Raw genomic sequence first — 23,795 nt, forward strand, 5'->3', positions numbered from 1 at the left:
AAAGCTCTTCTTCTTGCATTATATCCCAAGTATAAATATCACTGGAAGAAGTTTTTTATTTTAGTATATATCTTTCTTACATACATTCAGTGATGATTCTAGTTAATTGTTATGCTTTCATCAATTTTCAAAAATTTGAATTTATGTTATATACTCCTCAGTATTTTATAACAAAAGCATAAACACAGAAGACAGACATCAAGCTTTTTTCTACGCAGGTCAGAAATTAATTTATACATTGCAGATACTTTATTAAGTCAAGGAGGCAGTTGTTGTGTCTGGAATTCCCAGTAAAGCAAGAAATTGTGATCAGTATTGAGAAACAATCATATAGATATGTGCTTAAGTGAAGCCTCTCTGGGTACAAACAGAGACACAGCCTGTGTCCTTTCTGAGTCATACCTGCTTCATCAGCTACCTAACTATTAGGAGAAATCTGAGCTAACAGCTACTTGACCCTTGCACTTACTTTATCCTTATTTACAAATACTGCCTCTGAATTATTTTCTGTCATATTTGGAGCCAAAGACGAGCCATCAACAGTGATGAATTTTCAGTGTTGTTCTTGGAGTAGCAGAGAGAGGGCTTTCAGTGCTCTTTTGTGGGCATCCTACCAATAATGAATGCCCTTCCAACATCAGATTACTAAAGTGAAATGTTTAAAAACCTCTCAGTATGTTACATAAATTTGGAACTGCCTACTGTTTTAGTCATTTGTGACATTTGAGAACCTGGCATGTAGACAGAACTCACACAGGTTACACCTGTGTCAAGCACCCTTAATTAATTGTCTTCATGGAAGTAAAATATAATAGATTTTACCTGATCTTTTATTACTACTGCTTTTGTATAAGAATTTCACTGGGGTAGTCAACACATCAACGGTATGTACTTTTAATTCACATTCATGAATGCTAAATTTTAAAACTTAAAAGAAAACTATTTAGTAGAAAGTTATTCTCTGGCTTAATTTATTCTACAAATGTATTTCTTATTTTCTATTTCTGAGAAGAAAGAAGGCATTGTTGGGGAAAACAGATGTTAATTAATCATATTTGAACAAGGTTTCTATTGTGTAGTTTGATTTCTGTTGAAAAGTACAAGTAAAGTCCAGGTAAGGTGAGGATGTGTAATGCAAACAGTGCTTATTGTTTGTGCCAATACTGAATACTTACAAAAACCATCTGAAGGCTTCAGTCTGTTTTCTGTTGGTAACATTTTATGGTTGATTAAAGCTGTCAGAACTTTATACAAATTAAATGCAGAGGCAGGTCATTTAGCAACAGAGAAGCATGTTCAGTCAGCCAGCTCTCAGCACTGCAGCAGAAGGCAAGAGCACTAATTATCTGAGTCCCTCCTGAAGCTTAAAAGTGCTGCTTTATTTTAAAACAACAACATTAAGTTTATATATGTATATTTTTATTTTATGATTACATATGTCATGTTAGCCTTAATTTGACTTTTAAATCTTGGTGTCAGAATCTATTATGAAAGAATTATGATTTTGGATAATTTCTTAATAATGAAACTAAAAACAATTTAACAAATGAGATAGTAAGCTTAAACAGATCAATCTCATTGAGGTATCATATCATTACGGAAATGTAAGTTACAAATTGTTAATAAATCCTTAATTTTTATTTTTCTCTCAAGAATTAAGTGTGTTTGCATGATAAAGAGTACTAAAAATCTACCCAGATCTACACAATGGACAGGGCATTCTTCACAGTTGAGTGGAGAGTGGGATCTGACTTTCACACGAACTCTGGTGCTCCATATTTGACCATGTCCCCTGGATGGGGAGGCCTGGTGGCACTCAGAGGAAGGATAGCAGGCTACCAAGAAGAGACTTGATACCCTATGAGCATATATGGGGGAGGAGGTCCACCTCAGTCACAGTCATAGGGGAGGGGAGTAAGGGGAAAATGGGAGGGAGGGAGGATTGTGATAACCATTGAGATGTAATATGAATAAATTAATAAAATATATTTAAAAAGAAATAAAAAGTTCACCTAACAGTCACGTATTTAAAAATTATAACATTAAAATGATTTTTTCTTATAGATTACTGTTTTTGAGTCAGAAGCACACTTTGATTTAGTAGACACTGAGTGTTTCTCCATCTGACATTGGGTAGTGTCTGACCCGTTCAGATCCACAGCTGCTGTAGACTGGAAAGAAGGTTGGGTGAGTAGAAGAGCTAGGTGGGCTTCCGGGATGTCATCCCTTCTGCTAAATTTCCAGTCACAGGTCACTACCCCCACCAACTACAGGACACGTTGCAAATGGAATCAATAAAGCAAACACAAACTGAAGGAAAAAAATTAAGAACACTAATAAGAAATATGAGAAGGTGTATTTTATGAGCAGAATACAATAGATGAAAGAAAGAATCTTAGGCAATGAAGATAACCTAAGAAAGTGATACCTTGGTCAAAAAAAAAAAAAAAAAACCCAAAAAACAAAAAACAAACAAAACAAGACAAAAACTGGTAAATCTAAGAAAACAGCCAAGACGACATTGAAATTCTTAGTCTTTATGCACCAAACACAAGGACACACAAAATCATAAAAGAAAAACACCACTGCAGGTTAAATACCATAGTGACCCTCACGGCTTGATAATGGAAAAGTTCAACAACCACCCTTTGCCAATAGACAGGTCATTTAGACAAACACAAAACTGAGAAATGCTGAAGCTAACTGACATATAAGTTAAATGAACTTTACAGAATATTTCACTGAAACATAAAAATACATACCTTCTCAGCAGGCCATGGAACTTTCTCCACAATTGGCTGCATACTTGGATACAAATCAAATCTGAACAGAAGCAGAAAAATGCACTCTAATTGCTGTATATTGGGAACAACAGATATAATAGAAAGCTCACAAGTTAATAAAATCTGTACAACTCACTACAATATGAAAAATGGGCCAAGACCACAATTAAAGAAGAAATTAAAAACGTTCTAGAATTAAATGAAAGTTAAAACACAACATACCCAAACTTATATAGGGCAATTTAAAAAGTTCTAAGAGGCAAATTCACTGCACTAAGTACTTACATTAAAAAACAAACAAACAAAAAGTAAGTAAAAATGGAGAGATCACTCTAGCATACCTGAAAATTGTAGAACAAAAAGAAGATATAACATCCCCAAGGAATAGATCACAACAAATAACCAGACTCAGAACTTACATCATTAAATTAAAAACAAACAAATTAAAAACTTGGTGCAATAAAATAATGAGCTTTTTTTTGAGAAATTGAAAAGATTAACACAACCAATTTAACAAAAGGTTGAAAGAGAAGATTCAAATTAATAAAATCAGAGAAGAAAAGTGGGATATAACAACAGACATTCAGAAACACAGAAATCATAAGCACTTACATTAAAAACCTGTAATCCACCAAATTGGAAACTCTAATGATAATTTTATCATTATATATTATCTACCAAAGTTAAGACTAGATAATTAATTTAAGCAGACATGTAACCTCTATTGAAATAAAAGCAGCAACTAAAGTTTGCCAATCAATCAAGGCTTGGGGCCAGATGTTCTTAGCTCAGAATTCTCCTGGACAGTCAAAGAAGACTTAATGCTGATACTGATGAAGTGTTTCCACAAAACAGAATCAAAAGGAACATTGAACAGGTCTTTTTATGAGGACATAATTACCCTATATCTGAAACCATATAAAGACCATGCAAAGAAAGAATTACAGACAAATTTCCTTTATGACTATCAACGCAAAATTTCTCATTAAAGTACTTGCAAACTGAATCCAAGTACATACCAAAAATATCATCTACCATGATCAAGTAAGCTTCATTCCAGAGAGTTCAGCATATGCAAATTAATAAAAAAAAACAGTTCAGCATACACACAAACTGAAAAAAAAAAACACATGATCATCTCACTAGATGCAGAATGGAGCTTTGGGAAAAAAATCCAACACCCCTTTAAATATCCTCTACATTAGGGATGCAAGGAACAGACTTGAAGATCATAAAGACAATTTACCACAAGCCATAGCCAAAGTCAATTTAAATGGAAAGAAACTTAAAGCAATTTCATTGAAATTAGGAATAAGACAAGATTGTTCACTATATCTATTCGATATAGTGTTAAAGTCTTAGCTAGAGCCATAAGATAATTACCAGGGGATACAAATAGAAAGAGAAAAATCAAAGTATTATTTTCAGACAATATGATAGCATACATGTGACCTTAAATATTTACTGGGAAACTCCTACAGCTGATAAATACTTATAGCAAAATATCTAGAGAAAATTAACTCTTAAAATCAGTAGCCTTTCTATATGCAAATAACAAATGACTTAGAGAGAAATCATGGAAGTAATACCTTTAACAATAACCTCAAAAATATGTTGAGGTAAATATTACCAAACATTTCAAAGTCTTATAGTATAAAAAACCTTTAAGATATTAACCAAAAATCTTGAATAAGGTAACAGTGTTGGGAAGATCTCCCACGCTCATAGATTTATAAGATTAATATAGTAAAACTGTCTGTCCTATCAAAAGCAGTCTACAAAGTCAATGCAATCCACATCAAAACTCAACACAACTTTCCACAGACTTTGAAATAAACGTTTTTAACTTCATATGGAAAAGCAAAAACCCAGAATAGTTAAAAACACTCCTGAACAATAAAAAACAGGTAGAATTCTAATCATCCCTCGTCTCAAATTCTACTATAGAGATATAAGAGTAAAAAGAGCACAATATTGTCTTGAAAAAAGATATATTAATCAAAGGAATGAAATTGAAGACTCAGATATAAGTACATACATATTTGATCACCTGATCTTTTTATTTTATAAAACAATCCAGAAATACACACTGGAAGAAAAGTGACACCTTCAATAAATATTGCTGGTTAATCTGTATATCTGCATGTGGAAGAATTCAATTTGATTCATAGTTATTACCATGTTTAAACTCAACTAAAACTGTATGTATCAAAGACTTTAACATAACAGCAGATACACTGAATCTGGAAGTAGAAAAACTGGAGAACAGTCTTGAATTCATGGATAAAGGAAAAACTTTTTGTACAGAACATTGATAACAGAAGCACCAAAATAAACAATTAACAAATGGATCATGATGAAACTGAGAAGCTTCTGTATGACAAATGACCCCATTATTCAGACAAAAAAAGCAGCCTATGGAATGGGAAAAGATTTTTACCAACTACATATCCAATATAAGGCTAATATCCAAGATATATAAGAAAACCATGAAAAATGGACAGCAAGATAACAAATAACCCAATTAAAAATGTGTACAGGTCTAAACAGAAAGTTATCAAAAGAAGGAATCTAAATGGCTGAGAAACACTTAAAGAAATGTTCAACATCTTTAGTCATCAGAGAAAAGTAAATGTAAACTACATTGAGATTTCATCTTACACCACATAGAGTGGCCAAGATCAATAATACAAATAACAGTTCATGCTGGGAAGGTTGTACATTAAAGAGAACACTCATCTGTTAGGTGGGCGTGAAAACTTGTAAAGCCACCATGAAAACCAGTGAAGTGGTTCCTCAAATAGATGAGCATTGATTTACTCCAATACCCACCTGTAACATTCTTGGGCATATAACCAAAAGATGTTTCATCCTACCACAGAGACATTTGTTCAACTCTGTTCATTGCTGCTCTACTCATAATAGCTAGAAATCTAAAGCAATTGAGGTGTTGTTCAGCAGTCAATGGATAAAGAAATGAGATACATGTACACCATGGATTACTCCTCAGTTGTTAAGAAAACCATTTAATTATGAATTTTTCAGGTAAATGGATAGAACTCAATAAAAATCATCCTGAGTGAGGTAGCCCAGACCCAGAAAGAGAAATATGGCATGGATTTGCTTGTATGTAGATATTAGCTGTTAATTCAATGTCAAGCAAGCTGCAATCCACAGAACAGCAGAGATTTAGTATAGAGTAAGTGTCTAGGTGGGCTGCTGTCAATTTCCATAGGCAAGGGACATAGGATAGCTATGGATGGATGGGGCAGCTGGAATTGGAGAATCAAGTTGAAGGATCTGGTAGAGAGTTACTGGAAAGGGAATAAGGGTAAGACTATTAAAATTAAGGATCATTTGTGTGGTTGTATGGAAATACAATACAGTTAAAGCTTCCTAAAGTATATTGGTGACCTCAATAAAAGCACAAAATAATTGTCAAGACAAAGCCCCAACTGGACGATCCTCATCACCAATTGAAGCTTCTAGTACTGAAAAGGAGTTACATTTTACTCAGTTGTTAGTCAAAGGAGTCCCATGGGAACCCTCAAACAACACAGGCTACAGGCAAGGTAGAAGTTACTCTTCACAAATGAATAGCAAAGCCCTATTGCTGATAAGAACACCTATAGAATTCATTGAATATGAGGAAGCCGAGCTGCTGCCTATCTACTTCTTTAATTTGATGGGCTAGTGTCCATGATACCAGAGGGTCCTCTGCATGCTACCAAAAGAGAAGCATAACCACCAACCCAACTACAACCATTTATTCTACAATGGTATCTTTCCAGCAAAGTATGCTAGTACAATGGTGGCATAATCCATATTGGATTAGTCCTCTAATGTCTGGTTGGATATAAGATTACTCCATGAGATGGAACCCATACTCTACATTACTTGTGTGGCCAAAAATCCTATACCAGATAGGCCAGGGACCTAAGGAAATAGCAAACACTGCTGTTCTGCTAAATGAATGTCGTGGCAAAATGACTCCCAATGACATTCTGCTAAACTCAGAGGTCAGTGGATTGCCCAGCCATCATCAGAGAACCTTCCTCCAGCAGAAGGTGGGAATAAATAAAAAGACCACAGCCAGACAATATGGAAAGAGTGAGAAACCTTGGAACTCTAAGCTGTAAATTGATGGATTCATCAAACCCTTCGCCTTAGTGCTCAGAATCTGTGGGAAAGGATGCTGAAATAGTAAAAGAACCAGAGGTATCACTAAATCAAGCCCCTTTAGACACAACATGGCTAGTGTTCATATCAGTTGATATAGGAATCAACAAGCAGTAGAACAATCAATACTTCTGTAAATAGGCTTATTACAAATTAACACATTAATCTATACATATTCAGCTGGAAGAGATTCTCAGGGGTTGTCTACATCATATCTATCTGTATAACCAATATCTATCTATCTATCTATCTATCTATCTATCTATCTATCTATCTATCTATCTATCTATGGGATTGATTTAAGTTTGAAGTAGAAAGAGCAGCTACTATGGTGGCTTTATTCTGTGGCTAGGGGAATCTGAACTTTGTAGGTGTAAAGAGTCTACTGAGCACAAGCCTTTGCATATTAATGAATATTTTTCCCGATTTTTGAGAACTGAAATGGATATATTGAGGCCTGATTCCTCAAATTGAGATCATATGTTTTAAGGTCTTGGTGTGATTTCCAAGCAACAATGTATTATAATATGGAACTGTGACTTTAAATAAAACCCTTTCTTCCCTAAAAACAAACAAACAAAAATCAAAGCACCACATCTTATTAAACTCCAGCTATAGGAAACCCAAAAGAAAGACAAAGTAAGCATTAACAATTAAAGAAGTTGATCCAGCAAAGTCCCATCTATTCAAGAACCACATCTCACTATAGAGCCACTCTCTATGGGCCTGTGGGGGCCATTTTCTTTCATGCCCCCACAGAAGCTAAGTGAATTAGGTATAGCTAGACAAGGCAACGATTCTTCGGCAAATGCAAAACTTGTACCTTTTCATTTCAAAGGGAATAATTTGTTTGCCATCTTTACATGCTAGCGTGGCTTCATCCTAAGAATAACTCGAGGTCCAAAGGCACTCTGAGTTCTGCTGTGCTGAATTTAATCTAGCCCTCAGAATTCCAAATGACATTATGCTAATGTCTTATGATATTAACAATTATGAACACTTTTCTATATAGTTTGGTACTATCCTCTTTTCATTTATTTCATTTATCAAGAGTTGTAAAAACACAGAGCTTCACAAATAAATTGCTTTGAAAAAATACCCATTATATTTTAGAAAATTTACATGACTCAATAATTTCTAAATATAGAAAAAAACAAAAACAATGTATGACTAAAGACAATGTGTTGATTACTCTCATTTACATTCTATAGAAGATGTGTATATGCTAACTTTATGGAGGTGAGTTTTGTTTGGGATGAGTTGGCAAGCAGAGTATCTATTTATATATTTATTTAGCACATGTCTGGAGTGTTTGGTGCCGATTAGATGGCTGTTTTAATAGGCAGCCGCACTTTTGTTAGGATGGTGTTCAAAAAGCAGAATGTCCATGCTCCAGGTACCCATGAATGCTTTTCCAAGGAGATAAAATATGCAATTCTGCGGTTTATGCTGAACTTTTCATGTGTACATCTGAAGGGCATTTATTATTTTGGTGACCTGAAATTGTTAAGATATAAGTAAACTCAAACAAATTTAGTGGAAGCTAATCCCCATTACTCATCCATTTATTTTATACACATTAATTCAGGTACCTTGCGGTGTGTTTTGAATCACTTCCCGTCTCCTCCCTGAGTGGGGTGCTGACAGCATGAGGATGCCTATAATAGGACCTTGCCTCAAGGAACTTGTGGTGCTAGGGCAAGACAGGAGTGATAAACACTACAAGTTCAGTTCATTCTTAAGCCAAACTCATTTCTGTACTCAAAGTTTAGGAGGACTTCCTTCCACTAACTGCTTCCACTAACTTCCATCCACTAATATGCTTGTCCTGCCCTAAAACAGAATCGAGGCCAAAATCTTTTATCTCTCATGACTTTATAAGAACTTCCTAAATGATCATATGGTGTACAATGTCAAATAATATAATCTGTTTTTTTCCTTTATTAATTTATTCTTGTTACATCTCAATGGTTATTCCATCCCTTGTATCCTCCCATTCTTCCCTCCCTCCCATTTTCCCCTTATTGCCCTCCCCTATGACTGTTCCTGAGGGGGATTACCTCTCCCTGTATATGCTCATAGGGTATCAAGTCTCTTCTTGGTAACCTGCTGTCCTTCCTCTGAGTGCCACCAGGTCTCCCCCTCCAGGAGACATGGTCAAAGGTGAGGTACCAGATTATGTGAGAAAGAAATATCCCACTCTCCACTCTACTGTGGAGAATGTTCTGTCCATTGGCTAGATCAGGGTAGGGGTTTAAGGTTTATCACCTGTATTGTCCTTGGCTGGTGCCTTAGTTTGAGCGGGACCCCTGAGCCCAAATCTGCCCATCATAATGTTCTACTTATAGGTCTCTAGGACCCTCTGGATCTTTCTACTTTGCCATTCTCCCATGCTTCTCTCATCTAGAGTCCCACTAGAATGTCCTCCCCTCTGTCTCAGTTTCCTGGTAAGTGAAAGCATTCCTGGGACATGCCCCTTGGGCTAGTATGCAGATATAAGTGCGTATATACCATTTGAGTCTTTCTGCTTCTGGGTTAACTCACTCATTATGATCATTTCTAGCTCAATCCATTTATCCACAAATTTTGGGAATTCCTTGTTTTTAATAGCTGAGTAGTATTCCATAGTGTATATGTACTACAGTTTCTTTATCCATTCTTCTACCGAGGGACACTTAGGCTGTTTCCATGTTCTGGCTATCATGAATAAGGCTGCTATGAACATGGTTGAGCAAATTTTCTTGTTGTGTGCTGGAGCATCTTTTGGGTATATTCCAAGGAGTAGAATAGCTGGGTCTTGAGGAAGCCCTATTCCCAGTTTTCTGAGATAGCACCAGATAGATTTTCAAAGTGGCTGTACTAGTTTGTATTCCAACCAGCAATGAAGGAGTGTTCCTCTCTCCCCACATCCTCGCCAGCATGTGGTGTTGCTTGAATTTTTTATCTTAGCCATTCTGATGGGTGTAAGATGGAATCTCAGAGTTGTTTTGATTTGCATTTCCCTGATGATTAAGGAGGTTGAGCATTTCTTTAAGTGTTTCTCAGCCATTTGATATTCCTCTGTTGAGAATTCTCTGTTTAGTTCCATGCCCCATTTCTCAATTGGGTTATTTGGTTTGGCTGTATTTAATTTCTTGAGTTCTTTATATGTTTTGGATATTAGACCTTTGTCAGATGTAGGGTTGGTGAAGATCTTTTCCCAGTTTGTAGACTGTCGTTTTGTTCTCTTGACAGTGTCTCCTGCCTTACAGAAGCTTCTCAGCCTCATGAGGTCCCATTTATTAATTGTTGACATTAATGTCTGGGCTGTTGGTGTTCTGTTCAGGAAGTTGTCTCCTGTGCCATTATGTTCCAGGCTCTTCTCCACTTTTTCTTCTAAGTGACTTAGTGTCTCTGGTTTTATGTTGAGGTCGTTAATTCACTTGGATTTGAGTTTTGTACAAGGTGACAAATATGGGTCCAGTTGCATTTTTTTACACATAGACATCCAGTTAGACCAGCACCATTTGTTGAAGATGCTATCCTTTTTCCATCGAATGGATTGGGCTTCTTTGTCGAAAATCAAGTGACCGTATGTGTGTGGATTCATATCTGGGTCTTCGATTCAATTCCACTGATCAACCAGCCTGTTGCTGTGCCAGTACCATGCTGTTTTAATTACTATTGCTTTATAGTACAGTTTGAGATCAGGTATGGAGACTCCTCTGGAGCACCTTTTATTGTACAAGATTGTTTTAGCTATTCTGGGTTTTTTGGTTTTCCATATGAAGTTCAGAATTGAACTTTCAATGTCTTTAAAAAATTATGTAGGTATTTTGATAGGGATTGCATTGAATCTTAGATTGCTTTTGGTAGGATGGCCATTTTTACTATGTTAATTCTCCCGATCCATGAGCAAGGAAGATCATTCCATCTTCTCATGTTATCTTCAATCTCTTTCTTTAGAGTTTTGAATTTTTTTCAAACAAGTCCTTCATTTGCTTAGTTAGAGTAACTCCTAAGTACTTTATATTGCTTGTGGCTAATGTGAAGGGTGTAGTTTTCCTAATTTCTTCCTCTGCAAGCTTATCATTTATGTATAGGAAGGCTACAGACTTGTTTGAGTTAATTTTGTATCCAGCCAATTTGCTGAAGGTGTTTATCAGCTGTAGGAGTTCTCTGGTGAAATTTTGAGGGTCACTTATGTAGACTATCATATCATCTGCAAATAGGGATAATTTGACTTCCTCCTTTCCCATTTGAATACCCTTGATCTCCTTTTGTTGTCTAATTGCTCTGGCTAGAACTTCGAGTACTATATTAAAGAGATATGGAGAGTGTGGGCAGCCTATAATCTGTTTTTTTAAAGGCTGTTTCTTGAACTTTATTATTAGGCATGTATATTAGTATAACAAGTTTACCTCATGATTAGTGAGATCTTTGAAAGTTCCAAATTGATTTTCTTATTTTCCCCTTTCTTCTGCAATATATGCATATATCTGTGATCTAATTCTATAAAACAGAAATATATATGTGTGTGTGTGTGTGTTTCCAATTTTACAGTATTTGTAAAGCATGTTTAGGAATAGTTTTGTATTTGATTTTAGTTATGAATTATGAAATTTTTTACTTAGCACCGCTCTCATAGAAAATCTTCTAAAGATCTGAGATATTAACTTAATATACTTATTTTTACTCCAAGGATAACATTTTTAGGAAAATTGGTGGCACTGCTTTTAAAACAGATAAACAAAACTATTAAATATTAAATTTAATCTGCCTTTGGAGGAGAATTTCATACTAGGCATCTTGTCAATCAGAACTGGAAGGTGTTAGAATGATTCTTGATTTAGGATTAAGTGATGTCCTTTCTGTTTTATGTGTACTAAGTTGGAGTTGAGGAAATCTTGTGATTGTTTTAGATTAATCAGGGCTTATTTTCAAAATATTAATTATGTGTGCATGCATGTGTGCAAGTGTGCATGCATGCATATGTGTGTGCATATGTGTATGTCTTTCCATGTATATGTATGAGAGTGTATGAATGAAGACAAGGTTTTGGTTTTCTTCTTCCACCATGTGGGTCCTAATTGTCTTAGCTAGGATTTCATTGTTGTGAAAAACATCATGATCAATGCAGCTCTTATAAAGGAAAATATTTAGTGCGGGATACCTTACAGTTTCAGAAATTTAGTTAATTATGATCATAGTAGGAAGCATGCGGTACATAGGAAGACATAGTAGTGTAGCTAGCAGCTGAGAGTTCTACATCTTGATCCACAGACTATGTCACTAGGCAGGTAGTTCTCCAACACGGATAAGAAAAAGTCGCATGAGGTCCCACCACTAATGGTTCTACTTTAGGCAAGCGATGACTGCTGAGGGATAAACTGATATAGTCAGTTTTCTTTATTATTGTGACTTATGGTGTATCTCCTATGCTCCGTTGAATGGGACTACACCAACTAAAATAGGGATATTTTTCTTAGTTATGGTTTGTAGAAAAGAAGAAGAAGAAGAAGATGGAGAAGAGGAGGAACAAAAATAAATTATTGTTTTGAAGTTGGGAAGAATATGAAGAGGTTCTTGAAGAGACAGAAGATGGTAACTGAGGTATATATAATCTAAATGTACTGTATTTATGTATGAATTAAACAAAGAATATATAATTTTAAAACTTCTTTTGTAGTATTGTAGTTACTAAAATGATTTACAATTAAAGTATAAACTTGTATTTTTAATTTATTGAAAGTATCTAAATATCGTTTGTTTAATAGATGTATCATTTGAAATTATTAGCTCTTTCATAAGATCTTATATTGCAATTGTAGAACTCAAGTATTGGCGAATTATTGGCAGATCAAATTACTTTTAAGAGAAAAAAATTAAAATAGACCAGTGCATGAGTTGAAATGCATACTTTTTTACATATCCAATTTCTATTGATTGAACCATAGCGGAATATTTTGTACTGAAACAAATTTTGCAGGAACATCACTGTGTGGAACTCTGCTGGGTAAAGTTGAAGTCTGACATCTCTGGATAACCATTTGCACTTGGTCTATCATGGTGGACTTCCTTTTCTCAGTGGATTTCTCACTCCACCTGACCTTGTAACCTCACATCTTGTAAGGAGCATCACAGAGCCCTCAGGGATGATTACAGGCCTGACCCTTTCCTAGGAAGAAAATAGTTTAGGAAACCCCATCCTATACTAAGGAAATCATAGCCTTGAGCAAATGACCTTTAATCTTACCCAGTAAGACCAGGAACCTGGCCTGGCACCCAGGCCATGGGCCTCACCTGAGCACCCTAAGCTGCTGCTCAGTATGAAACGGGACTTTAGGACGTTTGATTAGGTCTGCGTGTTCTTGTCTTGAAGTAGTCAGGACCTAGACCAGCCTAACAGACACAGAATCCAAGCCATCTTCCGAAAGCTGAACAACACTATATCAATAACCATTGCTATTTCAATAATTGAAGTTGAGGAGTTTACATAATGGTGAATTTTAAAGTTTATTGGCATAAGAGAGAGAGAGAGAGAGAGAGAGAGAGAGAGAGAGAGAGAGAGAGAGAGAGAGAGAGAGAGAGAGAGAACGCTTGAAAACAAGGCTAAAGAAACAAAGGCTACATCACTAATAAATTAAAACAGAAACTCCAACAACCACTAATTGTTATTTTGGAACTGAGTCAAAAATTCAAAGATCTCTTTCAGAAGTCAATCCTCTCTCTCCTGGCAGAGGAGATGACATCATAAAACATACTTGCATCTAGGAAGACACATTTACCTTCAAATTCTAGAAAAAGGGTGAATCAGATTTCTTGCTAAATTTTTTTGAGCCTATAAATAGGCAGACAGATATGGGAGGGCAATGAAAGGCTCAGAGCTCAGAATGAGCAGGTACATGAGTTACTAAAGTGCTTTCCTTGTAACTGCAAGGATCAGAGATATACTTATCTCACACTTTAAAAGCTGGGATTTTTTTTTAAGCACAGATTGTTGGCATGCACTAATTATCACAGTGCTGGGCATGCAAAGATAAGTAGATTCCTGGGTTTCACTGGCTGGTGTGTCTAGATAATTTGTGAAATTCTAGACTTTAACAAACTCTTTCTCAAAATAAGGATATTGACCAATGACCTACTGCTTGTGGCCTCATAAAACTACATGCTCAAACTCCTGTGTTTCTTTACTTTTTTGACTTTCTTAAACCACCCACCGTTCTTCAGGGACCCTCTAGCAGCTACAAGAGGCTCAGTAAGTGCATCTGCGATTGATCTTCTCAGACTCTTCCCCTGGGGACTCTCAAAACATTCACCTGGAGCCTTTCCATGAAGCAGAAGCCATTGCAGAAGACCAGATAATAGCCTTGCTTCTATTCTCAGTTCTTCTCTCTCAGTTCTCCCTAAAACATTGCACTCCATCTTCCTCTTCCGAGATCTCACAGCTGCTGTTTTTGACTGTATAGGAACGTACGAGGCCTAGGGTACTGTCCAAAACACCAAACAAGATACATAACCAACAACCTACCTAACTAACTGTCTAGGTTCCTAGATAAACAAAATATTGAGATTTAAGCATTTCATAGTTGACTTAATATCAGCCGAGATCTTGATTCCAGATCTGGAAGACAGCATGCAGGAGGGACTTCAGTAGACAAGGGATCTTCCTGAAGACAGCCTACCATTTTGCATGGATGTGATGGATGCATCTTGGAGAGGCATGACTCCAAATGGTTCATCTTCATGTTGCTTCTTGCAGCTGATACTCCTTATCATGTTTGCCATTGCTATATTCCTTATATATCTAGCATGGTATGATTATAGATGGGGAGACCCTCACTGCCTATGGTCTGGTGCCATTGTTTCCTGGAAGACAGTCCACTCATTCGGGCAATTTTCCTGCAGATCAATATGAAGATGAATTTTCATAAAATAATATTGTTTAAGTGAATTAATTTTACAGAATTTCTGAGTCCTAGGTTAAGATGTTTTTGTCAATAGCTCTGATGCAGAAAATCCTGAGGAACAATTTGAATTTCCAAAAAGTACATTTTTAATAGTTGAAATGGACACGTTTTGAGGTTAGTGAGCAATAACAATAAACCAATTAGCATTAGCTGACTTTCTCACTGAGGCTTGGCTGGTGATCGAGGTGATGACTAATTTCTTGTACCCATTTTTACCTCAGCTTCCTGATACAACTTAATAAAAGTTGTTAGTGAGTACATGTGCACCTTGAGGATTTAGTAGAAATCGTTTGTTTTTTTGTATAAAAGTTTAGATTTGTGATGATTTTAAGATTTTATATGATTACTCTTTAAGATAATTGATTCTGTTTTTATCTACAAATTGTAGCCTGCAAGCAAAAAAAGAATGCCTTAAAATTTACCTTGCTTGATTGCATTTTGTTAATTCATAACAAGTTGCTTAGTTACAAATGTATGTGAGTTCTTGAGAATAATTTGTTCCTCGCATTTGTTTTTCACCCATAATACCTAAAACATTTGATCATGTGAGGGTATTTGGGAACATACTTTGCACGAATACTCATTGTAATTCTTCACTTAAAGAAAAATGGAATGTGTAACCATATTGTTATTCTTATACTGCTTGAAAGGTTTTCTTGGGGCTTATAAGCTATGTGAGAAAAAATAAAGTTGTTGGAGCATTCTCATTGGAATTTTACTCCATCCACAAAATGGGTATATATGTAAAAATGGTTGGAGCTTGCTCCTTGGAGTTCTTCTGTATGTATATATGTATGTATGTATGTATGTATGTATGTATGTATGTATGTATATCTATGAAGTTATTGAAACTTGTTGGAACTTGTTTGTTGGAAGATATCTTGCTTCAATCACTAAATGTGTGTGTGTGCTCCTTTTCTTTTCTTCTTATAACTAGGTGGCCCCCAAATATTTCAAAGTGTCGAGTCTTTTTGCCAGTTACAATCAATACTGACCTCTAGTCACCAGGAGCCATCAGCTTTGGCCACCACCAACTCTATACACACCTTCTCACTCTGCTCTGACCTGTTGAAGTCAGCCATCAACATGGATCCACACACTCATTCAACACACAAGGTCCAGAAAGTCATATAAAAGCCCCATGTAACATTCTAAGTCCAGTTACCCTGTACTTATTGCATAAACATTAGAAACATCAAAGCCAAGACAATATGTCCTGTCCTCAAATCACCAATCCCATAGTAATGGTCCCAAATGAGAACAATCTAGATAAAATTCAAGACACAGAAACCAAAGGAACAGCTGTAAACATCTTCATAACATTTGATGAATACAAAAAAGACCCAAATGAACTCCTGAAAAACATTAAAGGGACAGGAATAAATTCCCAATTTTGGGTGGGTGGGGAGTAGACCAATAAACAGTGTAATTAAATAAAGATCACTATACAAGATATGAAGACAGAGTTCAATAGAAAGCAATACTGAAGAAATAAAAAGATATATTGAAACTTAGTAATTATATTTTCAGTATGCCAAATAAAAAGCATATCACAAAATCTCACCAACAGAATGGATGTGAAAACAAAAATGAAGACTCATCAGCTTAAAAATGAAAATAATTTAAACCATCATGAATGTAGTATTCAGGATATATGGAACACCATGAAAAGACTATGAGTAACAAGCAGGAGATGACATATAGAATTACAAACATACAGAATTCAACCCCCCCAAAAAAAACATAGAAGAAATTTTCCTATTCTGGAAGGAGATGCCCATCCAAGTTCAACAGACATATTATGGCATAGACAAGAACAGAAAATAAAGCCCTCACATCCCATCATTAAAACACTGACATAAAATAAAGGGCACTGAAAGATGCAAGGGAACATGTCCAAGTTGTGAGAAATGTAGGGCATCGTAAGATTTGAATTCTCAGTGAAAGCTTTAAACTATAGATCTTGGAGCCTTAGGATTCAAGTTCTGAAAGACCACAAATGCCAACCAGACTGTTTATCCAGGAAATCTATCAATAATAATTGAAGGATAAGGAGAACATTTTCATGACAAAAGCAGCCTAAAGGAATTTATGACCTCCAAGCTAGACCTACAAGGAATGTTGGAGATAACTCTGAATATTAATGCATTTATTCAAGCAAATACAGTGGTTAACTGATTTGAGTAAAGAAAAATATGCTTTATTCTTGTCAATATGGAAGAGTACCTTCCAAAAATAGTACCTTTAGAGCAAATGAATGGAAAATATTCTAAGGAAATAGGCTGAGAATACAAGAAATTGTCCCTGCTTATAATATCTGACAAGATAGAGTTCAGCACAAAATTAAGCAGAAGATATAAAGAGCTTCACTTCACTATGATCTAGGAAGCAGTGCACCAAAAGGTATTACAGTTCTAAATATATGCACACCAAATTCAATTGCACCTCATTTTGCTAAACAAATAGTACTAAGCATCAAGTCACAGACAGAAAGACAAAAGTAATAACTTTATTAATAATTTAAGAAGATTTTTACAATTTATTTGATCACATTCAGTTGTTTTCATGACTCTCTGAATATAGATTTACTCTTGCTACCTACCCAATTCCTGCTCTCCCGCCCATGTGTGTTTTAAATTCATCAAGTTCAATATGTGCTTTCTAAATACTCTTTGGTTTGGGAACCTTCACTGGAGTTTGGATATTCTTCTAAGGGTCACATCCTTTAAGAAGAATGAGAGAAAGAAAGAAAGAAAGAAAGAAAGAAAGAAAGAAAGAAAGAAAGAAAGGAGAAAGGAAAGAAAGGAAAGAAAGGAAAAAAAACCAAATCTTTTCCAGCAGCTGTCAATTACTTCTTGTACTTCAGCTAGGGATGGACTACATGTTTACATTCATACTTCCATACTTAGATTTTGTCAGGCTTGATATTCTACAGGCTTTGTGCACACTGTCACAATTATTGAGAAATCATAAGTGCAATTGCCCAGTTGTATTCAGAAGACACTGCTCCTTTAAAGTCACTCTCCATCTCTAGGTCTTACAACCATCCCATGGTGGTCTTTTGGGAAGAGAGTTGTGATACAGACATTCCTTTTGTTGGAGACTCTCTTATGCTCTGCATATTGAGCAACAGTGGGTCTCTTTGTTAATCGTTGTTATCTGGAAGAAGAAATTTCTCTGTTGAGAGTTGAGGGACATTAATCTATAAGTGTGAAACTATGTTATTACAGTCTTTTTACATAGTAGAGTGGTATTAGGTTCTCCTTTATGGTCAATGACTTATCTGTCCACATATTGGTTTGTCCACATGATGACATTTGAGTTTCATCTCACAGAGTTTTCCTTAAATCCAGTCATAAAATGGTTGGCTAATTTGATGTCATTCATGCCACTATTGTATCAGTGGCCATATTTTACCAGAACAGTTGTTGCTGTACCTCACAGAATTTAGAGGTCATTAAGACTAATGATTTCCTCTCTCTTCTGGTGGAATTAATAGCACATTCAGGCACTTTGAAAACTAACCAATGGTGTTAAAGCATATAGGTTATTAGGAACTTGACTTCACCATATTTTTACTCAAAAATATGTTATCTTCAGCAACAGGGTTTGGTTGCCAAGTTCTGGAGGCTAACAAAAACAGTCACAAATAATGTTTGATGGCCCATGGGATCTCCCTGGCTAGCAAATCCAACAGAGGTAAACCAATTACTAGTACTATATTTGTTCCTATGTGGTGTTTAATTGAGATTTAGCCATCATTACATTATAGGGTAATTACACATAACTCTTTAGATAAATATATATGCCTGTATTTAAGGAAGCTTCTATAGTAGTAGGTATAGTGACAATTTTGGTTTCTTTAAAAACCTAGTTATATTCTGTGAATGTGATTTGGTTTGGGTCTCAGGCGTGGGATATGGAGCTGTTTCAGATTGTCCACAGGCTCTGATTATGACTTGTCTTGTGATCTAGGAGGAGAATGATTTATGACAGCTGCAGATAGTCTGCATTTGGAATTTTGGGGACTCTTGAGAGGGTATACATTCAAGATGCCCAAGAGAGCCTGTAGGGACTGCTGCTCCTCCTGCCGCTGCCCCTGGTCCCTGCTGCTGCTTTTGCTATTGTTGTATTGCAATATTGCTGGATGTTTACTGGGTTGCTGGTTGCTGGTATGCTAAAGATGAAGATTGGATTTGCCCCAAGGTCTCAATGCTTCTAATCAGCAGCATGTAGTCTAAGGATATCTACATCCTCCTTCCCCACTGCTAACCTTCTTTCTTGCCTACCTAGTATTGGGGTATTAGGGCTGAGAATGGTGGTAAATATAGGAATCCAATAAAGTAGCCAAAAGCTTGGTTACAAGTATACCATATGACATTTTTTTTTCAAATGAATGTGGCATTGGTCGTCCCTCCCCACACTCCATTATTTACCTTCCCCTTTATTCTTACTCCACTTAAACATTACCATTTCATTAGTTATCCTTCTATCACCTCTGTGTGCCTTCCTCTTAAAGATTTCCCCATACTTCCTTACTTCCTTAGTCTCTCAGTATTCCAAATGAAACACCCACACCTAAACATTCAAAGCTAACTTCCACAAATGAGTTGTAGTATTGTTATGGTGGTTTCTTATTGCATTTAAGGGCTGTTTCATAAAAGAGAAAAATGAACAATGCTGTAAACCTGATCAAATAGTCACAGGAAGATGGCAGGCCCATGCAAGAGATTGAGCCTTCCATAATTTCAGCGTGGATAAGGTAGGGACTCATGATGTCCCACCTATAGGTGAGAAGGTATTGATATTTGATGGTTTTGAGGGAGGAAGATTAAATGATTAAATATTATTTGCAAGTGTGGCTTTCTGCAGATTACACAAGATCCTGTGGAATACCCCATACACATATACATGTAGGCTGCACTAATTTGATTTAGTGTGTTATCAAAAATAAGATGTCATGAGAGTGAGAAGAAGATGTGTTTGTGGGATGTGAAGCAAGAGGGAAGGCCAGTTAGGGTTGATATGAACAAGATATATTGTATATATGTATGAAACTGTCAAAGAATAAGTAAAAGAGTTCAAAATAAAACACACAAAAAAATAAAAAATATATACAAGATAATCAGCACCATAGTAGAGCTAATTAACAGACAGTTACAGAACATTTCACTGAAACAATACAAGGATTTATTCTCAGTTATCCAGGCAAATTTCTCTAAAATAGATCAGATATCATAACACAAATAGAACCTCAGTAAGTACCAAGACATTAAAATAACTCCCAGTATCCAGTCAGCCTGCAATGGAATAAAATTAGAACTCAACAACAAGAAACACTTTTTATTAAATACTTTTATTTTTACATATACATTTATATTTTTACACATATATAAATAAACTACCTACAGCAAGAAGAACCATGAAACAACCAGGAATTATATAAATGTTACATTATTAGTGTTTTGGCTATTTGTATTTGGCAGCCTTGAAGAAAACATCTTCCCTATCTTGGCGAGTCTAAAATTCTGAATGTAAATCATTATCTATCATATCTCATCATTATCAACTTAAAACATCTATCTAGACCTAAAAACATATTAAGGCCTAAACAACTAAGCTTAATTGTAAATTTAAAGTATATGGCCTTCAACACCATCAGAGACTTGAGAAGGAATAAAATTGATTACCTGAGTATACAGGGAGTGCAGGTTAGCAGCTTCCCAAATGAGAAGATGACAGAGACAGTTTGCTACCTGAGAAGTCATCCAAAATTCACACAAATTCACAGGGAGTAAGTAGCATACTGTTGGATGGTGGCTGTATCATTGATAAAATCAAGAATAAAAATTTAAAAGTTCTACAAATGAACAATAATAAAAGTACAATGTAACCAAGTCCACGAGACACAATTTCCAAGAAGGAAACACATAGTTCAAAGTTATTACATTAAAAAACTAAAGAGACCTCAATTTGTTGAGTTACTGATAATACCTTAAAAACATTGCCGAAACAAAATCAAATCAAACTTAAGGATCTTCAGAAAGAAATGGCTAAACGCAAGGAGGAAATAAATAAATAGAATAAAAAAATCAAATAAAACTATGACTTAAAAAATCAATGAAATATAGGATTATTTTTGTTGGTGTGTATGTTTGTTGGTGTGTCCAATTAGACCAGTTAAAAGTTTCAGAACTGATTGCAGAAGGGGACTCCTGGGATTCCAATCCTAACTCGGGAGCTATTGGCCATTTAAGGCTTTTGGAAAAGGGAAGGTGTCTTAGGGATCCTACTGTTGTGGCGAGGCAGAATGACTATGACAACTTTGATAAAAGAAACACTGAATTTGACCTATCTTACAGTTTGAAAGGTTTAGTCCATGGAGGGAAGGATGGGAAGGCAGGGAGGGAGGGAAGGATGCAGCATGCAAACAGATATCATACTGGAAGAACCAAGAGTTTTAATTCTTGATCTTCTTGCATTAGAAGGAGACTGTGTGCCACACTGGTTGTAGCAAGAGCATAGAAGAACTCAATTCTCACCACCACCGTAATACACTTTCTCCAAAAAGGGCACATTTACTCCAACAAGGTCACATTTCCTAATAGTGCTATACCCTATGGGCCTAGCACAGAGCACCATTTCCTTTAGTAATATGGCCATTAGTAAGTTTCCCATACCTAAGGAAATTTGGGTAGCACCAACTAGACTCTATCAATTAAAAATAAATACAGACATAAATAAAAATTAATAAAATTATGACATTAAATTGGAAAGGAGATGTGATTGGGATAAAGGTGTAAGTTTGTGAAGATATAATCAAGATATTCTATATGACCATTTTAAGGGCTTTGTGTATATTTCTTGTGCTTTTTTTTTGGTGTTTTATTTACCTTTACTTAATTGTTTGCTTTTTTGTTTTCTTTGTTTCTTTTCCACAGAGAAAAGGAGAAAGAAAGTGTGGAGGATGATCAATCAGGAGGTAAGAAAGACCTGGAAAGAGATGGGAGAAACAAATGATGAGCAGAATAGATTGTATGAATTTTCACTAAAAAGGAAATGTTTAAAGCATGCATAAAACTAAAAATGTGTTCATATTCTATAATATAGACTATTGGAAAATCAATCAGAATCTGAGGAATTTCTTGTGGCATATCATCTATCAACTAAACCAACACTGAGCTGGACAATTTAACAGACCAACAACAAACCACAATATTGAAATAGTAATAAAACATCTCTCTATTATTCAAGCTTCAATTCCAATATTTGGTGCCAAATTTCATTAGAACTTTATAGAACTTAAATCTGTGCTTCTTAAAGTATTGCATTTACCAGAAAGGAAAGGAATATTTCCAAATGCCTTCTCTGAAACAAGTATTACACTGATAAATCATATAGAGACAACAAAGAAAATTACAAAATAATCTATTTGATGAATTTAGAGGCAAAAATAATGAATAAAATACTTACAAATCAAAGCCAAAATCATATCAGAAAGATCATTTATCATGACCATATTATCTTGATTCTATAGATGCTAGAATGTACTCAATGTAATTTATCATATAATGGCCTCATATGCAGATATTAAATGCTCATCTCAATAGATGCAGAAAATACTGATAAAAATTTAACATGTATTTATGGTATGAACCCCTTGAGCACTTAGGAAGAGAATGAACATATCTGTACGCATCACAAAACTATAAACAGTATCACATATGTTGGAGAAAATAAATGGAATCATTTTATATCATCAGGAAAAAGAATGAGTGTCCACTTTGCCTAATCCTATTTAATGTAATACTCTTCCTGTTATAGTTAGAACAGTAAGACAAAAATAAAAATTAAAAGTAAGCAAATATGAAATGAACAATTAAAGTATCAGTACTTGAAAATGACATGATTCTATACATAAAGGATCCTAAATATTGTTTTAAAACCCATAAAGCTGATCAACACTTTCTTCCTTGTGCCAGGGTACAAAATAAATATTAGGAAAATGAGTGTCCTTCTGACATACCAATTTTAAACCGATTTAGAAACAAATTAGAGAAGCAATGCCAGTAAAATAGCTATAAAGTAGAAACAGAATGAGAATACACATAAAAACACCACAACACACACACACACACACACACACACACACACACACACACACACACACACACAATCTTGAAATAAATTTAACCAAGGAAAGGATGTGTCTCTAAATTTAAAACATTAACATAGTGAATGAAAAAAACCAAAGAAATAAAAAAAAAAAAAAAAGGAGACTTTTCTTACTCATAGATCTGTCGAATCAATAAGTGAAATTATTCACTGTCCAAAAGTAATGTAGAGAATCAACTTGAATCAAATTCCAGTTGATTTTTTTTTCATGAAAACAAAAAGTATATCTTAGAAATATTGTAAAATATGTGAAAATATCACATGATCTTGAGCATAGGAAAGATGTGGAGAAAAGGGAATACTCCTCGATTTCTGGTGAGAGTGCAAACTTGTTCAACCACTTTGGAATTCAATCCAGTGCTTTCTCGGAAAATTGGGAACAGCTCTACCTCAAGGCCCGCTATACCACTCACAGGCATATACCCAAAAGGTGCCCCACCACACAACAAAGACATTTGCTCAACTATGTTTGTAGCAGATTTATTCATAATAGCCAGGACCTGGAAACAACCCAGAAGTCCCTGTGGTACATTTATGTAATAGAATACTACTCAGCTATTAAAAACAAGGAAATCTTGAAACTTGCAGGCAAATGGATGAAGCTAGAAAAGAACATCCTAAGTGGAGTAACCCAGTCCCAGAAGGACACACTTGGTGTATACTCACTTATAAGCAGATATTACCCATATAATACAGGATAACCATACTA

At 35.4% G+C, this 23,795-nt stretch overlaps 1 long non-coding RNA gene across 1 annotated transcript in view; it reads right to left on the minus strand.

The window, feature by feature from the left end:
- Positions 1-1,198: 1,198 nt before the first annotated feature.
- The window catches only part of LOC311599274, a 37,075-nt gene continuing 14,478 nt past the window's right edge, over positions 1,199-23,795 (minus strand). Inside the window, exons 2-4 of the long non-coding RNA XR_014779850.1 lie at positions 21,805-21,904; positions 2,763-2,823; positions 1,199-1,317 (exon numbers count right to left, since the gene is read on the minus strand). This is a non-coding gene — a long non-coding RNA (uncharacterized lncRNA). The remainder of the gene's footprint in view (positions 1,318-2,762; positions 2,824-21,804; positions 21,905-23,795) is intronic.

This window comes from Acomys minous (genome assembly GCF_964271855.1).
Source record: "Acomys minous genome assembly, chromosome: 6".
In the NCBI taxonomy this organism is placed as follows: domain Eukaryota; kingdom Metazoa; phylum Chordata; class Mammalia; order Rodentia; family Muridae; genus Acomys; species Acomys minous.